A 20,638-nucleotide genomic window follows, 5' to 3' on the forward strand; every position below is an offset into this window, starting at 1 on the left:
TTGTTCTCCCAGTTTACTTATGGTATCAGCCTTTATATCTAAGTCATGAACCCATTTTGACTTTATTTTGGTATATGGTGTGAGATTTGGGTCTATGCCTAGTTTCTGCCATACTCTTTTCCAGTTTTCCCAGCAGTTTTTTTCAAAGAGTGGGTTCTTATCCCAGAAGCTGGGGTCTTTGGGTTTATCAAATAATAGATTACTATAGTCATTGACTACTGTGTCTTGCATATTTAACCTATTCCACTGATCCACCTCCCTATTTCTTAGCCAGTACCAAGCAGTTTTGATGATTGCTGCTTTATAATACAATTTAAGATCTGGAATTGCTAGGCCACCTTCCCCTGCATTTCTTTTCATTAGTTCCTTTGATATTCTGGACCTTTTGTTTTCCAAATGAATCTTGTTATTATTTTTTCTAACTCTATAAAATAATTTTTGGTAGTTTGATTGGTATGGCACTGAATAAGTAAATTAGCTTAGGTAGGATTGTCATTTTTATTATATTAGCTCGGCCTACCCATGAGCAACTGATGTTTTTCCAATTATTTAGATCTGATTTTATTTGTGTGAAAAGTGTTTTGTAATTGTGTTCATAGAGTTCCTGGGTTTGTTTCGGAGGTAGACTCCTAAATATTTTATAATGTCTACAGTAAGTTTAAATGGGATTTCTCTTTCTATCTCTTGCTGTTGGGCTTTGTTGGTAATATATAGAAATGCTGATGATTTATGTGGGTTTATTTTATAGCCTGCAACTTTGCTAAAGTTGTTTATTATTTCAAGTAGTTTTTTACTTGATTCTCTAGGATTCTCTAAGTATATCATCATGTCATCTGCAAAGAGTGATAGCTTTGTTTCTTCTTTGCCTATTCTAATGCCTTCAATTTCTTTTTCTTCTCTTATTGCTAAAGCTAAGTTTCCAGTACAATATTGAATAACAGTGGTGATAATGGACATCCTTGTTTCACCCCGATCTTATTGGAAATGCTTCTAGCCTGTCCCCATTACATATAATGCTTGCTGAAGGTTTTAGATAATGCTATTTATTATTTTAAGGAAGACTCCATTTATACCTATGCTTTCTAGTGTTTTTAATAGGAATGGGTGTTGTATTTTATCAAAAGCTTTTTCTGCATCTATTGAGATGATCATGTGGTTTCTGTTGGTTTTGTGTTGATATGCTCAATGATGCTGATAGTTTTCCTAATATTGAACCAACCCTGCATTCCTGGTATAAATCCTACCTGGTCATAGTGTATTATTCTTGTGATAAGTTGCTGCAATCTATTTGCTAGTATTTTGTTTAAAATTTTTGCATCTATATTCATTAGAGAAATTGGTCTATAATTTTCTTTCTCTATTTTGACTCTTCCTGGTTTAGGTATCAACACCATATTTGTATCATAAAAAGAATTTGGTAAGACTCCTTCTTCACTATTTTCCCAAATAGTCTATATAGTATTGGAATTAATTGTTCTTTAAATGTTTGATAGAATTGCATGTAAATCCATCTGGCCCTGGAGATTTTTTCCTAGGGAGTTCATCAATGGCTTGTTCAATTTCTTTTTCTGAGATGGGGTTATTTAAGTATTTTACTTCCTCTTCGTTAATCTGGGCAATTTATATTTTTGTAAATATGTATCCATTTCACTAAGATTGTCAAATTTGTTGGCATATAGTTGGGCAAAATAATTCCTAATTATTGTTTTAATTTCCTCTTCCTTGGTGGTAGCTTCACCCTTTTCATTCTTGATACTAGTAATTTGGTTTTCTTCTTTCTTTTTTTAATTAAATTAACCAAAGGTTTATCTATTTTATTGTTTTTTCATAAAACCAGCTCTTAGTTTTATTTATTAGTTCAATAGTTTTTTAATTTCAATTTTATTAATTTTTCCTTTGGTTTTCAATATTTCTAATTTGGTGTTTAGTTGAGGATTTTTAATTTGTTCTTTTCTAGTTTTTTTAGTTGTATGCCCAATTCATTAATCTCCTCTTTTTCTATTTTATTTATGTAAGCATTTAGAAATATAAAACTTCCCCTAAGAACTGCTTTTGCTGCATCCCATAGTTTTGGTATGTTGTCTCATTATTGTCATTCTCTTGAATGAAATTATTGATTGTTTCTATGATTTGTTGTTTGACCCAATCATTTTTTAGGATTAGATTATTTAGTTTCCAATTATTTTTTAGTCTATCTTTCCATGGCCCTTTATTACATATAATTTTTATTGCATCATGATCTGAAAAGGATGCATTTAATATTTCTGCCTTTCTGCATTGGATTGTGAGGTTTTTATGCCCTAGTACATGGTCAATTTCTGTGTATGTGCCATGTACTGCCGAGAAAAAAAGTATATTCCTTTCTATCCCCGTTCAGTTTTCTCCAGAGGTCTATCACACCTAACTTTTCTAATGTTCTATTCACCTCCTTAACTTCTTTCTTGTTTATTTTGTGGCTAGACTTATCTAGTACCAAGAGGGGAGGTTCAGGTCCCCCACTAGTATAGTTTTGCTATGTATTTCTTCCTGTAACTCCCTGAACTTCTCCTCTATACCAGTTGGTACATATATGTTTAGTAATGATATTACTTCATTGTCTATGGTGCCTTTTAGCAGGATGTAGTTTCCTTCCTTATCTCTTTTGATTAGATCTATTTTTGCTTTTGCTTTGTCTGAGATCAGGATTGCTACCCCTGCTTTTTTTACTTCAGCTGAAGCATAATACGTTCTGCTCCAGCCTTTTACCTTTACCCTGTATGTGTCACTCTTTTTCAAATGTGTTTCCTGTAAACAACATATTGTAGGATTATGGTTTTTAATCCATTCTGCAATCCATTTCCATTTTATGGGAGAGTTCATCCCATTCACATTCACAGTTATGATTACTATCTGTGTCTTTTTCTCCATCCTTTTCCCCCCTATTTATGCTTTTCTTTCTCCTTTTTCCTTTCCCCCTTCACTAGTGTTTTGCTTTTGACCACCCCTCCTTCAGTCCTCCCTTTTATTATCCCTTTCCCTTTTCTTCCCCTTTACTCTTACTGCTTCTTCCCTCCCTTCTTTCCCCCCTCTTTCTTTCCCCCCTCTTTTTTCCCCTTTTCCCTCCTACTGCCTATAGGGCAAGTTAGATTTCTATACCTAACTGATTATGTTATGCCCTTCTTGAGCCAAATCTGATGAGAGTAAGGTTCAAACAATGCTCCCCCCTCCTTCTTTCCCTCTGCTGTAATAGGATTTTGTGTCTTTTCCTGTAATGTAATTTACCCTTGTCTGCCTCCTCCTTTCTCAGTACATTTTCTAAGATCAGATTGATCCACTTATTTGGATCCATTTAACCCACTTGATTAGATTTTTTTTTATCATTACATCAAAGTCAACTAATATCCAACCCTCTTTATGTATACTCCTTTAACAAGGTGTAATAACAATACAGTTCTCAAGGGTTGCAAGTCATATTCCCTTGTAGGGGTTTAAACAGCCCCCCCCTTAACAACATATTGTATCTTCTGTCCCATTTACCTTTTTAAGTCCTTCTTGAGTCCTGTACTTGAAGATCAAATTTTTTGTTGAGCTCTGGTCTTTTTATCAGGAAAGTTTGGAAGTCTCCTATTTCATTGAATATCCATCTCCTCCCTTGAAAAATGATGCTCATTTTTGCTGGGTTGATCCTTGGCTGCATTCCAAGCTCCTTTGCCTTAGAATATCATGTTCCATGCCCTGCTCTTTTAATGTAGAAGCTGCAAGGTCCTGTGTGATCCTGAATGTGGTTCCATGATATTTAAATTGTTCCTTTCCGGCTACTTGCAGCACCTTCACTTTCAGCTGGTAATTTTGGAATTTTGCTATTATATTCCTTGGTATTGTCAATTTGGGATCTCTTTTAGGTGGTAATCGGTGGATTCTTTCTATGGTTATTTTCCCTTCTGGTTCTAGGACTTCGGGCAGTTTTCCTTTATGATTTCCTGAAAGATACTGTCCAGGCTCTTTTTTTCATCATGATTTTCAGGTAGTCAAATAATTTTTAAATTGTCTCTCCTGAATCGATTTTCCAGGTCGGTTGTTTTACTGATGAGGTATTTTACATTTATTTTTTCATTTTTTTGTTTCTGTTTGATTCTTGCTCTCTCATAGAGACATTAGTTTCCATTTGTCCAATTCTAGTTTTTAACAGATTGTTTTCTTCTGTTAGTTTTTGTACTTCCTTCTTCAATTGGCCAATTGTGGTTTTTAGGGACTTGTTTTCTTCAGTGTATTTTTTTTCCAATTGGCCAATTGTATTTTTGAAGGACTCTTCTACCTCTCTCATTTGACTATTAAAATCCTTCTTGAGCTCTTCTAAAAAGGCTTTTTTGGCTTCAGACCAGTTCATATTCCCTTTTGACAATGTTTGTTGACAATGTTGTCCTCTTCCAAATTTCTGTCTTGATCTTCACTCTTCTCATAATATGAATCTAGGTATGTTCTTTTTACTCATAGTGTTTCTTTATTCCCTGGCCTTTAAAGAGATTGAGCTCTCCTGCTGGGGAACAGAGGGCACTGACCCAAGCTTCTTGTGTTGGGAGCCTAGGTCTTGGTCACTGGCTTTGTGTGCTGGGGCCTCTTATGTTGGCAATTGGAGGCTGTAGGTTTTGGCAGCTTACCTGTGTTGGGCTGGAATCAGCAAGGCTGGAACTTTCAGGCAATTCTAGGTTGCCTGCTTTTCCTTTCCTTTAGCTTTCTTCAGCTCCTTTTAGATGGGTGCTGCAGGTGTTTATCTGCCTGGGGCCCCTGCAGTGTTGTCTCCCTCTTTTCTGCTAAGGCACTGGGAGATTTCCTTTGTGGTAGAGTGCTGAGGCACCTGGTGGTTTTCTGAGCTGGTTTCCACTGGTTCCCCCCGCTCACTGAGGCACTGGAGGTCCAGGTGTTGGTGTTTGCCTTCTACCACCTGGGCTTCAGGATTTCTTCACAATTGGAGGCTGCAGGGCTCCGACAGCTCACCTGGTGTTGGGCTGGAACCAGCAAGGCCAGGGCTTTAGGAAGCCTTTAGGTTGCTTTCTTCACCTTCTTTCAGACGAATGCTGCAGGGTACTTATCTGCCTGGGGCCCCTTGTAGTTCTGCCTCCCTTATTTTTGCTGAGGCACTGGGAGACCCGTTTGCTGGGCTGCTACACTGCTGCTCCTCATCTTTCTTCTAGTTCAGCTGTTCCAGGGTTTTTTTCTGGGGTGATATTTTCTGGGTTTTCAGAGGTTGATAGGGGAGAGTGAGAGCGACTACTTTTTCACTCCGCCATCTTGGCTCCCGGAAGCGGAAGTCTATGTATCTGTCTTAACATTATTTCAATATCCCAAGGTCTCTATTTCAGTATCATTCTTAATTCCTTATTCTCCTGCACCCCACACAAACCATTAGCTGCCAAATCTGATAGTTTCTGTTTCCATGACCTCTCTTGGATCTGTCCCTTTCTCTCTGCTCACACAGCCATCACCTTATTTCAACCTTTTAGCACCTTTAGATTGGACTGTTTGCAATATCCTCCTAATTGGTTTTCCTACCATAAGTCTTTCCTCTCTCCAATTTATCTTCCAAACAGCTGTCAAAGTGATTCACCTCTTAGAAAAAAATATGAACTTCTCTTTTTAGCTTGTTGACTGATTAACTGGAATAACAGATATACCTTTGATTCTAAGAACTCAAATGCCATGCCTAAGCTATCAGTATTTCCTAATATATGTGTGTATGTGTATATGTAAATAGATATATGTACAGATGTATGTATGTTATGTATGTATATATGTATGTATGTAGTGGCAGCCAGGACCTATAGCTGAGCCTCTTACACATTAAATGTGTCCCCATCTTCTCCCTAAAAATTCAAAGAACAATGTGGAAAGGAGTGTAAAGCCCTAAATTTGTCCTCAAAAAATTAGGCAATAGTCATACATATGCATACCAGACTCTACCTAGAATAGAATTCAACCAACCTAGATGTGAAGCATCCCTTCATCTTCTATCAGTTATCCTATCCTACTCCCACTGAAGTTTAAGACTCTTCAAAAATGTGCTCACTGGGTATCACCAAATGGAAGGCGAACTCTGGATGAGTATGTAAAGATAAGCACTTTGACAAGAGAACCACTGGATCTCTAAGACAAGTGAGATTTATAAGTTCACTGGTCTATGGAGACTCAAATTCCTGATCTCCTCTGGAGATGACTTTCCAAACTAAGATGGAAACATACTTTGTAGATGTATATCTGGTATATTATTATTGAAACACTTCCATCTACAAATGGTTTTCTTTCAAAGCAGTCATCCATCTGGTACTTGTAATAGCCACAAAATTAACTAACAAAAAGAAATGAAAAGAACACAACACACACTGCTTGCTATTAATGGAGCTCCACGCATGTCACTCCCCACACAATGCACTAAAAATGGACTTATCCAAATTTGAGTGTCTCCACACAAATGTCTGTGCCTTCAATACACAGAGATGAGATCTTGATGTTTTCCTCAAAACCGCAAAAACACTTGCTCTCCAATTCCCTTGTTTTACAGCAACATTCTAGGAATTTTCAGCAACAATTTATGTTGACCAGCACCTACTCTATGGCACATGACTAGGCACTGCACAGGTCTGACAAATATCAGAAGTCATGGTCCCAACCTTACAAAAATTACAATCAAATATTCTTAAAGACCTGATAGTTGTTATACTATGTGACTCTGAGAACAGCTTACTAAGGAAGGACTCTTCTGACACCTTATTCATCAGGACCTAACAGACAGAATAACATCAAAAAACCAAGAAAAGTACAAGTGATGTCTTACTAAAGTCACATGTGAGTGTAGATATTTTCATACTGAAGAACAAAGTTCTAACAAGTCAAGTGTCTTTTCTATGTCTAAAAAAATCTGGAGCCATGTTGATGTCAAGAGGGAAAAAAATAGCCTGAATTTATAGATGATCTGGGAATGGTTATATAAAAATGTAATTTCCAGAGCCAAGATGGCAGACTAAGAAGTAAATTGCTCTCACCCTCCCTTACTGACCTCTGAAAACCCAGAAAATATCAATCCAGGAAAGACCCCGAGATAGCAAAAAGACAGGGCACAGCAGTCTTGTAGCCAAGGAGGCTTGGAGTTTTAATGGGAAAGGCCTCTCTCACTCTGGGGGAGGGGAAGCAGTACAAACAGGAAACATCCCAGCAAGCCAGCAGCAAGCCCCACCTCAGCATACCAAAGGGAGATGCTGAGACCCAGGTTGGTAGATCAGGCAGGTGCCAACACCAGGACTCCCCAAGAGCCTCAATACAAGCAGGGGAACCAGTAGACACCAGCTCAGAAAACCACCATAGGCAATGGCATTCTCCAGCAACCAAACTACTCAATGCCTCAGCGCAACTCTGGCAAGCACAACTCCAAAAGGCAAAGCTCCAGGCTGACAGACATCCACCAGCAGAGAAACATCCCTGTCCAAAGCCTGGGTGAGTAGGAAAAGAACCTTGGTAAGCGGCCCCTTCACTCCAGCAGGAGAGCTCAACTTTTTTTTATTTTTTAAGTCAGGAAATAGGCAAACACCACAAACAAAAAGCAGAAACGGACAATGACCACAAATTCTTATTATGGGGAAAGGGAAGATCAGAAGAGGTCAACATTGTCAACATACACACATCCAAAACCTTAAAGGGAAATATGAAGTGGTCTCAAGCCCAAAAAGCCTTCTTGGAAGAGCTCAAGAAGGATTTTTTAAAAGGCAAATAAAGGCACCTTCCCCCTCTCTGAACTAGATGAATTTAAAAGGCAAAAAAGAAAAATTGGGAAAAGAAATGAGAGGTATGCAAGAGAGAGTCAACAGCTTTGAAGAGTAAGGACAAATATTAAATGTAGAAAAACTCACTGAAGAGAAAAACTCCTTAAAAAGTAATGGGCCAAATGGAAAAGGAGGTACAAAATCTAATAGAAGAAAATAATTCATTAAAAATTATAATGGGGCAAGTGGAAGCTAGTGACTCTATGAAAAAGCAAGAATCAGCCAAACAGAAACAAAAGAATGAAAAAATAGAAGAAAACATAAAATACTTCATTGGTAAAACAACTGACTTAGAAAACAGATTCAGGAGAGATAATTTAAAAGTTATTGGTCTACCTGAAAACCATGATGAAAAAAAGAGCCTGGAAAATATCCTTCAGGAAATCATCAAAGAAAACTGCCCTGAGGTCTTACAACCAGAGGATAAAATAGTCATCCAAAGAATCCTTTGATCACTTCCTGAAAGAAATTCGAAAGTGAAAACACCAAGAAATATTGTAGCCAAATTCGAAAATTACCAGATCAAAGAGAAAATACTTCCAGCAGTTAGAAAGAAACAATTTAAATATCATGGAACCACAGTCAGGACTACACAGGACCTTGCAGCTTCTACATTAAAAAATCAGAGGGCATGGAATACAATATTCCATAAGGCAAAGGAGCTTGGATTACAAACAAGAATCAACTATGCAACAAAACTGAGCATAATCTTTCAGGGGAGGAGGTGGACATTCAACAAAATAGGGGACTTCCAAACCTTCCTGATAAAAAGATCAGAACTCAACAGAAAATTTGACCTTCAAATACAAGACTCAAGAGAGGCATAAAAAGGTAAACAGGAAAGAAAAAAACATATTATTAATAAAAGCAAACTGTTTACATCCCTACAAGGGAAGATGACACTTACAACTCTTTGGAACTACAACATTATTATGACATCTAAAAGGGGGGAATATTTAGATGGCATGAGTATAAATTGACTTCGATGTGATGGTAAAAAGTCTAATTAAGTGGTAAAAAGGGATTGTATTGGGAGAAGAGCAGAGGAGGAGGCAGACAAGGGCAAATTACATCACATAAAAAGGCACAAAAACCTAATACAGTAGAGGGAAAGAAGGAAGGGAGATGAGCATTGTTTGAACCTCACTCTCATCAGATTTGGTTCAAAGAGGGAATAACAGTCATGTATAGAAATCTAACTTACCCTCTAAGAAGTAGGAGGGAAAAGGGAAAAGAAAAAGTAGGAATGACTAGAAGGGAGGGAAGAAGTAGAAAGAGTAAAAGGGAAGACAAGGGAGCGAACTAATAGAAGGGAGGGCAAACTGAGGGAGGCAGCAGTTGAAAATAAAACTATTGAGGAGGGAGAAAGGAGAGAGAAAAGCATAAACAGGGAGTGAAATAGGATGTAGAGGATGACACAGAGAGTAATCATAACTGTGAATGTCAATGGGAAGACCTCTCCCATAAAATGGAAACAGATAGCAGAGTGGATAAAGAATCATAATCGGACAATATGTTGTTTACAAGAAACATATTTGAAGCAGAGGATACATACAGAGTAAAGGTAAAAGGCTGGAGCAGAATATCTTGTGTTTCAGATGAAGTAAAAAACAGCAGGAGTAACAATCCTGATCTCAGACAAAGCAAAAGCAAAAACAGATCTAATTAAAAGTGATCAGGAAGGAAACTACATCCTGCTAAAAGGTACCACAGACAATGAAGTAATATCATTACTATACATATATGCACCAAGTGGTATAGCATCCAAATTCTTAAACGAGAAGTTAAGGGAGACACAGGAAGAAATAAACAGCAAAACTGTACTAGTAGGGGACCTCAACCTCCCCCTCTCTGAACTAGATGAATCTAACCACAAACTAAACAAGAAATAAGTTAAGGAGATGAATAGAATTTTAGAAAAGTTAGATATGGTTGACCTGTGGAGAAAACTGAATGGGGACAGAAAAGAATACACCTTTTTCTTAGCAGTACATGGCACCTACACAAAACTGACCATGTACTAGGGCATAAAAACCTCACAATCAAATGCAGAAAGGCAGAAATATTAAATGCATCCTTTTCAGTTCATGATGCAATAAAAAATGTAATAATGGGCCATGGAAAGATAGACTAAAAATTAATTGGAAAATAATCTAATCCTAAAGAATGAGTGGGTCAAACAATAAATCATAGAAACAATAACTTCATCCAAGAGAATGACAATAATGAGACAACATGCCAAAAGTAATGGGATGCAGCGAAAGCGGTCCTTAGGGGAAGTTTTATATGTCTAAAGGCTTATATGACTGAAATACAGAAAGAAGAGATCAATGAATTGGGAATGTAACTAAAAAAGCTAGAAAAAGAACAAATTAAAAATCTCCAATTAAATATCAAATTAGGAATCCTGAAAACCAAAGGAAAGATTAATAAAATTGAAATTAGGAAAACTATTGAACTAATAAATAAAACTAAGAGCTGTTTTTATGAAAAAAATAAAATAGATAAGCCTTTGATTAATTTGATTAAAAAAAAAAAGAAAGAAGAAAACCAAATTACCAGCATCAAAAATGAAAAGGGTGAATTGCCAATGAAGAGGAAATCAAAAAAATAATTAGGAGCTATTTTGCCCAACTGTATGCCAATACATTTAATAATCTTAATAAAATAGATGAATATTTACAAAAATATAAATTGCCCAGATTAATGGAAGAGGAAACGAAATACTTAAACAACCTCATTTCAGAAAAAGAAATTGAACAAGCCATCAATTTCCCTAAGAAAAAATCTCCAGGGACAGATGGACTTAAAAGTGAATTCTATCAAACATTTAAAGAACAACTAATTCCAATACTACATAAACTATTTGGGAAAATAGGTGAAGGAGTCCTACCAAATTCTTTTTATGATACAAACATGATGCTGATAACTAAACCTGAAAGAGCCAAAACAGAGAAAGAAAATTATAGACCAATTTCCTTAATGAATATGGATGCAAAAATTCTAAATAAAATATTAAGAAAGAAATTACAAGAAGTTACCTTGAGGATAATACACTATGACCAGGTAGGATTTATACCAGGAATGCAGGGCTGGTTCAATATTAGGAAAATTATCAGCATACTTGACCATATCAACAACAAAACTAACAGAAATCATACGATTATCTCAACAGATACAGAAAAAGCATTTGACAAAATACAACACCTATTCCTATTAAAAACACTAGCGATCACAGGAGTAAATGGAGTCTTCTTTAAAATAATAGGTAGCATCTATCTAAACCATCAGCAAGCATTATATGTAATAGAGATAAGCTAGAAGCATTTCCAATAAGATCAGAGGTGAAACAAGGATGCCCATTATCACCACTGTTACTCAATATTGTGCTAGAAGTGTTATCTGTAGCAATTAGAGAAGAAAAAGAAATTGAAGGAATTAGAATAGGCAAAAAAGAAACAAAGCTATCATTCTTTGCAGATGATATGATGATATACTTAGAGAATCCTAGAGAATCAAGTAAAAAATTACTTGAAATAACAAATAAATTTAGCAAAGTTGCAGGATATAAAATAAACCTACACAAATCATTGCATTTCTATATATCACTAACAAAGCCCAACAGCAAGAGATAGAAAGAGAAATTCCACTTAAAATTACTGTAGATATTATAAAATATTTGGGAGTCTACCTGCCAAAACAGGAATTATATGAACACAATTACAAAACACTTTTCACACAAATACAGTCAGATCTAAATAACTGGAAAAATATCTGTTGCTAATGGGTAGGCTGAGCTAATATAATAAAAATGACAATTCTATGTAAATTAATTTGCTTATTCAGCACCATACCAATCTAACTACCAAAAAATATTTTATAGAGCTAGAAAAAACTATAACAAAATTCATCTGGAAGAACAAAAGGTCCAGAATATCAAGGGAACTAATGAAAAGAAATGCAAGAGAAATGCAACCTGTACCAAATCTTAAATTGTATTATAAAGCAGCAATCATAAAAACTACTAGGTACTAGCTAAGAAACAGAGTGTTGGATCAGTGGAATAGGTTATGCATGCAAGACACAACAGTCAATGACTATACTAATCTACTCTTTGATAAATCCAAAGATCCCAGCTTCTGGGATAAGAAATGACTATTTAACAAAAATTGTTGGGAAAACTGGAAAATAGTATGGCAGAAACTGGGCACAGACCAACATCTTATACCCTATACCAAGATAAAGTCAAAATAGGTACAGGATTTAGATATAAAGACTGATACTATAAACAAACTAGAAAAGCAAGGAATAGTTTACCTTTCAGATCTATGGAGAAGGGAAGAATTTATGACCAAACAAGAGATAGAGAATATTACAAAATGTAAAATGGATAATTTTGATTACATTAAATTGAAAAATTTTTGTACAGACAAAGCCAATGCATCCAAGATTAGGAGAGAAGCAGAAAATTGGGAAAGAATTTTTACAACCAGTATCTCTGATAAAGGCCTCATTTCTAAAATATATAGAGAACTGAGTCAAACTTATAAGAATACAAGTCATTCCCCAATTGATAAATGGTCAAAGGATATGAACAGGCAGTTTTCAGAGGAAGAAACTAAAGGTATCTATAGTCATATGAAAAAATGTCCTAAATCACTATTGATTAGAGAAATGCAAATCAAAATGACTCTAAGGTACCACATCACACCTATCAGAATGGTTAATATGACAAAACAGGACAATAATAAATGACGGAGAAGATGTGGGAAAATTGGAACACTAATGCATTGTTGGTAGAGTTGTGAACTGATCCAACTATCTAGAGAGCAATTTGGAACTATGCCTGAAGGGCTATAAAACTGTGTATACCTTTTGATCCAGCAATAAGTCTATATCCCAAAGAGATCATCAAAATTGGAGAAGGACCCACATGTACAAAAATATTTATAGCAGCTATTTTTGTGGTGGCAAAGAATTGGAAATTGAGGGGATGCCCATCAATTGAGGAATGGCTGAACAAGTTGTGGTATATGAATGTAATGGAATACTATTGTTCTATAAGAAATGATGAGCAGGCAGACTTCAGAAAAACCTGGAAAGACTTATATCAACTGATGCTGAGTGAAATGAACAGAACCAGGAGAATATTGTACAGAGTAACAGCTACACTGTTTCATGACTGACTTTGATAGACTTGGCTCTTCTCAGCAATGCAAAGATCTAAGACAACTCCTAAAGACTCACAATGGAAAATGCTACTCACACCCAGAGAAAGAACTATGGAGTCTGAATGCAGTTGGAAGCATACTAGTTGCTCTCCTTTTCCTTTGTTGTTTTGTTTTATTGTTTCACTCTCGTGGTTCCTCCCACTAGTTCTAATTGTTCTTTTATCATGACTAATGCGAAAATATGCTTAATATGAATGTATAAGTAGAGCCTATAACAGATTGCACACTATCTTAGGGGTGGGGAGGGAGGAGAGGGAGAGGCAGAAAATTTAAAACTCAAAATCTTATGGAAGTGAATGTTGAAAACTAAAAATAAATAAATAATTTTTTTTAAATGTGATTTCCCTTGGGGCAGCTAAGTGGCGTACTGGATAGAGCATGGCCCTGATATCAGGAGGACCTGAGTTCAAATCCAGCCTCAGACCAAACACTTGACACTAGCTGTGTGACCCTGGGCAAGTCACTTAACCCCAATTGCCTAAAAAAAAAATGCAATTTCCCACCCAGATAGAGTAAATGCTACCATTTCCAAATAGCCTGGGACTAAATTAGTTTTACGTGATTGAATATTATGGGTAAATAAAAGGAGATCAAAATACACATAAAGTTTTTTCTTACCTTCCAAGCTTCTCTGACAGTCAAAGTCCCCAATGGACAAAGTAATTCAGTCTCCCTAGTAGGCAAAGGTAAGCAATGAATGAGCAGGGGATAGATCAGCAATTGGGTCCTCCATGCCAGTAAACAATAACGACCAGCCTTACCTAGCTTGACAATGGCACACAAGGCCAGGAATTATCACTGCTGAATGTTCAGGGTTTCTAAGATGGATTAAGACAGACAGTTTGCTAATGCTCAGGTCTGACGGAAACTGTGTGCATCGTAAGAAACACACACCTCCATGAATATTAAGTTTACCATTCTTTCAGGAGATGGAAAACTAAAGAAATCTATCACACAGTTAATTTTAGAAGAGAGAACTACGGCAAAATGGAGGTATCAGCTGAGGTACAGAGGGCAGAGATGGAAAGGAATAGTTTTAAAGGTAAAAAAAAAAATCTATTCAAAATCACTGTATAAGAGGCCCAGGATAAATACATGCTGAGAATCAAAAACATTGGGCATTGTTGGAAAAGAGGGTGCATGGCTAACCAACAAAAAAAAGAGTTATCTCATTGGAAAACTCATCTTTCCAAAGAAAGATTACATAAAGGAGAATAGGAGAAATGCGGCAAGTAAGGCAGAAACTAGAAATTCAGTATGCCAAAAAATAATTCAAGGAGAATTCAATATAGTTTAAGAGACTATAAAGCCAAAAAAGATATTATTTTATTACATTAAAGGGAAAAAATACAACCTACAGAATCTATAAGACCATTTAATGATCATTGGTACAAATGGTAAATCTAAGACTAAAAGGAGATACAAGAGAGATTACACTGATTTTGATTGAGTCTTTACTTACGGAAATATCTATTCCTAATTGTCTTTTGATATATATGAGACAGAAACAAGTCATGAGATGCTAAATAAAAGAATGACAAATACACAGGGTTTCTTAGACCCAAAAGACTCAGTATAGATCAATCATTCAATAAAATTAGATGGCATCTACCTAAGAGTTTTAAAGGGTAAAACTGGAGTTGGTCAAAGTCTATGTAATCTGACATTATTAATATTACAACACTTCTGTTAGAAGACTGACAGATTTTTTAGCATGATTCCCATTCATTTGAAGAGCTCCAGAGGAGATCACAGGAACTAAAACTTTATGTCTCTCGCTTCCAAACTAGTAAGCTGAAAGAATTTCTAATGAGCACTGAATCCCTAAACAAAAACTTACTGAGGAAAAGGCAACATTTTGCTGCAACGGGAAATAATGCTTGACTAATATGTCTCTGAGTTCTGTGAGAGGATTCTGAATATGCATTCTTTAGACTACAAACAACTAAGTTTGAGACCAAAACAACAGGAACAACAACAATAACCACAACAACAAATTAAGCACAGGAATAAGACAGGAAATGAGAGACAGTTTGGCAGGTGGTTAGAGACCTAGCCTCTAAGTCAGGAGGAACTGGTTCAAGTCCTGCCTTGGACAAATATTGGCTGCATGACTCTAAGCAAGTCACTTTTCTTCCTGGTGCCCCAGATAACTCTATATTACACACTGTAAGAAAGTGCTGACCTTCAATTGTCAAGAGCATTTCTTTACCAGGAGTTTCCCAATCTAATAATCACATGCTGATGTTTTAATCAAGGTTTTTCCATTCTATAATCCAAAGAATTTTTTTTAAAGACACTGGAAAAGGTAAACCTTTGTAAGAAGCAAAGGCAACTGCCTATAAAGTTATGAAGTAGGCACACACTTAAATTGTCCATTCTTAATGATCTTTAGAATATATTATTGAAATAATGGGGAATAGACCCTGTATGACTAGAATTCATTATACCAAGAGTTGGTATAGATTAACAATTAAGAGTCAAGAAATATTTAAATCCTTAGATGACAGATCCATAACAGGCTTTCAAAGAAAACCAGGATTGGGGAGGGATGGAGAGGAAAAGAAGAACATGTTGTTGTTGTTGTTGTTGTAGAGAGTCATATCTTCTGCAAAATAATTCCTTATTACAGTCAGTCAGAAAAAAAAATTGTACTGGATAGATAAGAGGTAAATTACCTGAATTACCTCACGGACTTCAGTCTATATATGTGTGTGTGTATGTGTATGCATATGTCTAAAGATATTAACATTTATATAGGGTTCTATGTTAGAACTGTATTTTGTTCTGGTCCTCCTGACCATCACCCCTCTCCCCCAATCAGTACAGTAAGTAAGTTTACAAATAGCCAGTATAAAGTGGCAAGAGCAGAAAGTAAGATCACAAAGGGAAACCTAGAAGTCACATACGAAACGTCCCAAAGGTCAAAGGGGCGTAATTTACCAATTGTGTCATCTATTAAAAATAAAAAAAATTAAATTCTGGTAATATGTGCTGAATCAGGGGAAGGCTAGGCTTTGCTATCAGGACCTTTTAGTCCTATATGTATATCTCAGACAAATTCCAGACTTCATTCAGTTAAGACCAGCAGATCATCAAATGATGCTGAAAATTTTGAGATGATGTGGATATATTAACTTTAAGTTTTACTGACTTTAAAAGTTTTATCTATATAAAAAAGAGACAGGTGAGTAGAAGTCTTTTTTGTTGTTTTATTTGGTTTAGCCCCAAACGCTTGGGTAAATAGTCCCAAATCTGACAGAAATGAGTATTTCTTATGGTTTTCCTTTTCTGCTGAAACCAGTTACCATACAGAAGCAAAACCCCAAAGGAAGCTACCACGATGAACCCAAACCAGCAAGTATGCGAGTGATACAGCTGTCACAAGACCTCTTTTGCTGGTTCAACGCTATACAAGCCTTGGATATGATTACTGTTTCATTCTTTTTTCAAAATTTTTTGTAAAACCCTATGCTTATTTCTTGTGACTTTGCTTTGGAAGAACTCTACGTTCCTTTTTTAAATTAGTTTCAATGAAACACATTAACATTATTTTATATCATTTCAAACTTCTAATAAGACTTATTCATACTTTTATTAAGTTCATTCTAACTGCTTTGGACAATTTTATGCATCACCAAAGGGATTCATACTTGAACTATGTTTAAAACTCTAAAAATCAGGAAAGAGGTTAAAAATATATAAAAAAAATAAGCCACTAATACTTAAAAAAATAAGATGCCATCAGAGAAATCATTTTTAGTGTATTTTTATGTTTTACTCAAGAAATTTAAAAGTATGTTGATTTTAAACTCAGTCATAAAGTCTCACCTATTTCTCTATTATTGATATGATTTTATACTTCACATTTAATTTTTATCCAAAAGCTAAATTACAGGTTAAATGAAATGGTACTGGAAACAGCTCAGGCATTATAAGATTAAAATGAATTCCTTCTGCAAAATCAATCCATTCATCAATCAATAAACAAGCATTTATTAAGTGCTTTCTATGTACAAGCCACTGTACTTTATATCCTCACAGGGATATAAATACAAACATAAAATCATCTTGCCCTCGTGGGGCTTATATTCTTTTGGGTGAAACAATGTGTGTATACACATACTTATATATATACAAAGTTAAAACTAGGTAATGAGAGAAGGTGGGGCTGAGTCATTAGCACCTATAGGATAAAGTAAGACCTCAGGTACAAGGTTGGACTTGAGTTTGGTAGGCAGCTAAGGATTCTAAAGAAAGGTAGTGAGGAGGAAATACATTCTATGTATATGGTATAGCCAAGGGGTGGGGAATCTGTGGCCTCAAGGCCACATGGGGCCTTCTAGGTCCTTGGGTGTGGCCTTTTGACTGCATCAATTTTACAAAACACATCCTTTTATTAAGAGAATTTGTTCTGTGAAACTTGGATTCAGTCAAAGGGCCACACCTGAGGACCTAGAGGGCCACATATGGCCTTCAGGGCACAAGTTCCCCACCCCTGGATATTCTACACAAAGGCAGCAAGATGGGACATGGAATGTTATGAGTGAGCAACAGTGAGAAAGCCCAATTGGCTGGACAGAAGAGTCTACATTGGGAATAGTGTGTAATGAGCCTGGACTCTTGCAATAGTTCATTTGAGAGGTGATGAATTAGGGTGGTGGTTAATAAGCAGAGAGAAGTGGATGAATGAGACAGAGGATGTGGGGACAGAAACAATAAGATTTAGCAACTAAATATATTTTGAAATAAAGAAGAGGGATGAGTTAAGGTCAACACCAACACAGGGAACCTGAGCTTGCGAACTGGGAGGTCTTCTCCACAAGAAATGGGATAAGATTGGGAACAAAGATAAGGAGATTTGTTTTGGCTTTATTGAATTCAGGTGATGCCTGGTGGAAATACACTGTAAAGAGCAGCTGGGTGGCACAGTGGATAGAGCACGGGCCTTGAAGTAAGGAGGACTTGAGTTCAAATCTGGCCTCAGACACATAATACTAGCTGTGTGGACCCTGGGCAAGTCACCTAACCCCTTTGCCTAGCCAAAAAAAGAAAAGGAAATACACTGTAAAACATCCAATAGACTATGATATAGCAGCACAGCTCAGGAAAGAATCTATGGCTTGTTCTACAGAGCTGAGATTCATATGTTTGCTTTGGGGCCACACTTGGAGTTAAAGGATAGGACATGGACTACAAGTTATCATAGGAGACTGAAGAATGGTCAGACAAGAGAGGAAAGCACGATAAAATACAAAGAGGAAAGATTATCTAGAAAGAAAGGGGAGTCAGTGGTGTTAAATACTGTAGAGTGATCAAGGCTAAGAAAAGGTCATTGGACTTGGAAATAAAGAGGTCATTGGTAAATTTGGAAAGAGCATTTCAACTGAGTGATCATGTTGAATACAAATTGAAAAATATTAGGCAATACAATGTCAGAGGAGGCAATAAGCAACATAGGAACATTTTTATGCAAGGTAGTAAATAACATGACAATGATGAAAAGACACTTGGGTATTACCACTGCTGGAGTTCAAGGGCAAGCTCAATTTATTACAGCTTATCTGATTTATATCTTAGATGATCAAGTCAAAAGATGTTACAGTGAGGTCTGATTATAAACGAATAATGATAGAGGATCATAGATTTAGAGCCAAGAGACCTTAGAGGTCATGAAGCCCAAATCTCTCACTTTACAAGGCCCAGGGACATTTGACGACTTAAATGGGATCAGTCAGCCTATAAGTATCTGACTTCAAATTAGAACCCAGGTCTTTCTGACTCTAAGTTCAGCACTCTACTCATTGTACCACCTAGCCCTCTACACATTGGAAAACAACCTGGGTTAGTAGAACATCATGCCAGATATAGTTATAAATTCTTAGAGTGGGGCTGCTAGGTGGCGCAGCAGATAGAGCACTGGCCCTGGACTCAGGAGAACCTGAGTTCAAATCCGACCTCAGACACTTCGCACTTACTAGCTGTGTGACCCTGGACAAGTCACTTAGCCCCCAAAAAAACAGAGTAAGCCAGAGAATCTATACATAAAGATGCTAACATACACATTGCTAATGCTTCAGTTTCAATGGTGTTTGGGGTTTGTTTGTGTAAACTCATAAACACCATTCATAGTTGTTACAAGTCTAGTAGAAGGCCTCAACAGCTCTGATTTGGTCGTTACACATAACCTAGGCAGACATCTGACCTATGGTTCTGCTACAGTCCTTCAGGATTTGATTCTAATCAGTGAATTTGCCAGTATTCCAAAAATTATTTTTTAATCAAGAAATCTACATATAGCCCTGAAAAATTGAAAGGAATATAATAATTCTAAGAGATGTTCTATGTCAGTCTTTCATATAAAAAATTTAAAACAAAATGTAGGATGTGGTTCTGTTGGAAATCTTGGAATAATTTAATTGTTTTAGATGATAAATCGTTACAAAAAAAGGGAAAAGGAAAAAAAGCGGGATCCATTTCTGTTTTTAAAAATCCACCATGTCTGCAACAGTGCAACTAATGACAACCTTCCCGTTATCCTCAGTTAGGAGGAAACCCTATAATAAGAGCTTCCCAAAATGTCAAATAATACTTGTCTCATAACAGGGCTTCTTTGTTCACTCACCATGTCTCTTTTGATATGCAGAGATAATAAAAGTTCATGTAAAACTAAAGGTAATATAGAGTAGAAGCCAACACTAATTCTGTATAAATATGTCTGATTAATAAGAGTGCCATTGTTATGGTTATTTCGTAATGTCACGATTGTTACAAGAACAGAGGATAGAAGTACTCCTACTCTCACTGTTTTTGTTCATCCTCTGTCATCCAAGCAGTTTGGGAATTTTTGTAGCAAGGGGGAAGGAGAAGGTGGGTTCACGTCCCTCAATTGTTCCTACAGAGTTAGCTTAGCACAGAGGCTATAAAAATAATATGATTAAACTTCATTTGTTTCAAAGTCCACATTAAATTAAGGTTTAAGTTCTAAAATTAAAACCTACATTCAAAGAAATGTATAGATACACATTCATTTCATATGCATAACCAATCATCTTACATGATTTAATAGGAATAACAGAAAAAAAATTAGCATGGCAACACTCGGCCTGATCAGGAGCCCAAAAGGAATGCAAAAACGTCGAGAGATAGAAATCGTAAATGTGCAATTAGATCCCAAGGTCCAAAATAGATGCAAATTAGACCATTGGTGATGAACATGATGTGGATCTTGTAGAGAGAAATGCAAAGTGTGGTTGGTAAGCCTGAATTGTCATCCCTCTGCTTTTCTCTTTAAATTCTTATTTCCCCAGATCCTTCCTCCCCCTCCGGGCAGCAGTACAATATAAAAAGTTAACAGTCGATCTTAAATTTAGCTGACATTTTTATCTCCTTCACAACATACCCTTCAGATTGCACCCAAGAAGGAAATTATTAAATAGTAGCAGGAGACTAGTTAGCAAACCCTAGTCACTGAACAAAAACCAGCAATACACCTTCTTGCTAAGAAATCAAATAACACTTAAGCAGTCATTATCATGAATTTCAGAAAGAAAAGAGGATATTAATGACTGGGAGAAAAAAAAAGTAAAAACGTCTGTTTCCTGTTCCACCCTCCAT

The 20,638-nt window shown here is 36.2% G+C and overlaps 1 long non-coding RNA gene across 1 annotated transcript in view; it reads right to left on the reverse strand.

Annotated features, from left to right (window-relative positions):
* LOC144454516 (uncharacterized) overlaps positions 1–20,638 on the reverse strand; it is a 917,779-nt gene that overhangs the window by 678,193 nt on the left and 218,948 nt on the right. The window contains exon 3 of the long non-coding RNA XR_013482961.1: positions 13,640–13,694. This is a non-coding gene — a long non-coding RNA (uncharacterized LOC144454516). The remainder of the gene's footprint in view (positions 1–13,639; positions 13,695–20,638) is intronic.

This window comes from Phascolarctos cinereus, unplaced genomic scaffold (assembly GCF_003287225.1).
Source record: "Phascolarctos cinereus isolate Bilbo 61053 unplaced genomic scaffold, phaCin_HiC Scaffold_726;HRSCAF=1367, whole genome shotgun sequence".
NCBI classification, from domain to species: Eukaryota; Metazoa; Chordata; class Mammalia; order Diprotodontia; family Phascolarctidae; genus Phascolarctos; species Phascolarctos cinereus.